The sequence below is a fragment of the Eulemur rufifrons genome, chromosome 17 (assembly GCF_041146395.1).
Source record: "Eulemur rufifrons isolate Redbay chromosome 17, OSU_ERuf_1, whole genome shotgun sequence".
NCBI classification, from domain to species: Eukaryota; Metazoa; Chordata; class Mammalia; order Primates; family Lemuridae; genus Eulemur; species Eulemur rufifrons.
This window is the reverse complement of record NC_090999.1, coordinates 16,332,159-16,335,066: the sequence shown is the minus strand read 5'-3', so window position 1 is coordinate 16,335,066 and position 2,908 is coordinate 16,332,159. Positions and strand designations below refer to the sequence as shown.

General features: G+C 35.5%; 1 pseudogene; it reads right to left on the bottom strand.

Moving 5' to 3' along the window:
* Positions 1–2,014: 2,014 nt before the first annotated feature.
* Positions 2,015–2,703, bottom strand: LOC138398004 (thioredoxin domain-containing protein 9 pseudogene; annotated as a pseudogene).
* Between the last annotated feature and the right edge of the window lie 205 nt (positions 2,704–2,908).

Below are 2,908 nucleotides of genomic sequence, written 5' to 3'. Positions count from 1 at the left end.
AAATGGGCTGCATCACTTGTGATAAGAAACACTTCTTCATAGCCTAGGGTCAAGCCTGAGTGCAAGCAACCCGGTGTTCTTGGGTTTGTCACCAAGCCTACATGGTAACCTTAGTCATTACAACATTATTGGCTCAAAGACAAGGAGATTATCCCTAAAGTTAGGCAAATTGGGCAAACTTTTTCCTAGAGATATTAGCCTAAGTCGTCCTTCTGTGCATTCGTTTTTCCTGTCTGACACCTGATATTTTTCACAGGGTGAGAGGGAAGCAAACAACTTCACAAATAGCTGAGAGCCTGCGCCACTCTTTTTCCTACCAGGAATGCAGGGAAATATCAATAGCCAAATCCAAAAGACAGCACATCAGTGTCCATTTTTAATAATGTTTATCACATTTTTTTCACCTGTGATGAACTCTTTGTTTTTACAAATAGAGACATAAATAGATCCATGGGTAAGATTAGGAATAAAATGAACATGGAGTTTATTGACTCCTTTCCTGCAGAGTCGTCTTGATATTTGCTTTTTAAAATATTTCTTTTTTTTACTTCTGGAATTTAGTCAGTGTCTCTATAATACTGACAGAGCTCGGTCTCCATTAGCAGAAGGCATAGACAGCTCAAGGATGACAGTCATAGAATGACCAGGGCACAGTTAATGTTTCCAGGAGACTGATAGCAACACAAAAGAGGGAGAAGCTATCTGTGCACGTGGCCCGTGTATTCAAAGGTAATGTGGGAACACATTAGGGACATATCCAGCTATCAGGATGGTTGATGTCACAGAAGTCTAGCAGGAAGCTGTGAATAGAGTGGGCAGAGTATCTACTATAGAGGTGTCAGACATCCGGCAATAGGAAGAATGGAGGGAAATACATTATCAACATTATATAAGTGCTTGATGCTTAAAAATTAAGCATTCACCACTCAGTAAGATTATAAACACTCTTTGTTCAAAACAATGCTATGTTTAAACTAAACGTCAGGCATTCATGGAACTATTAATAGCAGGAACATGTTTTTCTTAGTAATACAGTTAATACTCTAAGAAGTTTCAAGATCATTTTTAAAATCCTTGTTCAGAATATGAGACTATGTGTACATAGAGGTATAATTAAAATAATTAATTGTTCTTTCTTTACTTAATCCAAAGCTAAACTATTACATCTTCTAAGTCAATATACTATTTGAAATTAAAGTATTAAAAATTAATTTTCCATAATTACTCTTCATTGAAATGAATTATTTAAAACTAATATATAATGATTCTGATACTAATTTTCCTTTTTGCTCTTTGGTAAATCCTTTAATCCCTTTAAATAGACTGAGAATTCCACACAGGAAATATCCTTTCTTGGGAAGGGAAAAGGCTGCTTCAATATAGAAGTTTAGTAGAGGAGATCTTATAGTTAAGTAGAAATGTTATAGATGGAGTATCAGTTATTTATATATGTGTTTAATAGGTCCTTTCTTGCTCAAAAAATTCTAAAAGGTTCTATAAGCCTTCAGTTTTTTTCTCTGGAAAAAAAAAATTGAGGTATTGATTTTTAAAAAGTTAACATTAGTTAACATTGCTTCTTCTCACTTCTTTTCTTTTTCAGAATAAATAAGCAGTTCTTTAATAGTTATTTAAATATATTCCAGAAGAGTGTTTGCAATTCATTTACAAGTACAGTGTGTTACACCAGTAAATGTTACTTGATCTGTTGTAAATAATGCTGATTAAGAATTAGTCTTGAAATAGTTTTTGAATTTCTATTTCTAATTCAGTACATTAAAAAACACAATTATGAATGGTATAAAGATGTAAGAAACATATTGCGATAAAATCAATCTCAAAAATAGAGAATACAGACCTTTCCCAGATATTTAAGAACTCAGTTTTCCTCAACTTAAACATGATGCCACACATAAAATAGTAAAGATGCCTTTCAATGTGATGTAACTGTATAAAACCCCAGTATGTGAGTATTAAATGACTTATGTATTGAAATCAATAAAATTTAGAAAACACATCAAAATCTGAAGCAGAAATATATAACTGAGCTGTAATCATTGCCAGAGTCTGAATCATATTTCTTTCCTCAGATAGTTTTCTTTTCCAGCTTTGTAAAGTTTATTCCAAATTTCTTTTGGCTCTTAAATGGTGGCTTATTAAATTTCCACTGTAATTAAGAATATCTGAACAACCGAGCCTCCATTCCAAAGTTTCTGTGGTAAAGTCATCTGTATTTCCTAGGTCAGTAAATCCAACAACATAATCTTGTGTTTTCCCATCTTTTACCAGTGCTAGTGTGAGAATGACTTTGATACACAGTCTCTCACAAAGGAAAGGTGCTTTTCCCACATTCAGCTTCAAAAACTTGGTCTCGAGGTGTTTCTTGGACAATATCACCAAATGTCTGTCTAGTATTTTATACCTGAATGTGTAATATTTGTAGAAATGGCAAACCACTTTTTAACTCTCCTTGACTTCTTGAAAAAAGTCTCCCTCACTAGGGATCTCTCTGTATTCCCCATGTCCTTTAGAAAGCCATTCTTGTTTCAGCTATTGAGCCTTCCTTAAGTGCCTCAAGTCTCTTCTCTTTGAGGCGTTCCAATTCATCCTCATCCGTCTGATCCAGTTGGTAGTCTGAAGCAACTGATTCTCCAGGACTTTTGAAAACATGTCTGCAGATACATCAGCTTCCATTCTTCTAAATGGTACAGTTCAGCCTTGGTGCTGAGCTCTCGGTGATGCCTCAACAGTGAGGGAACAGCAGCTCCAGAAGAACTGTCCACTCTGGCTTCAACCTTGCAACCGCTGCCGGCGGCTGAGAAGGGGCCGTCACTTCCTCTCAATTTCTATCAGCATGTGCATGACAGGGCAGTCTGACTGATTTTCTTGGTGTTGAGAATGGTTAGCCAGA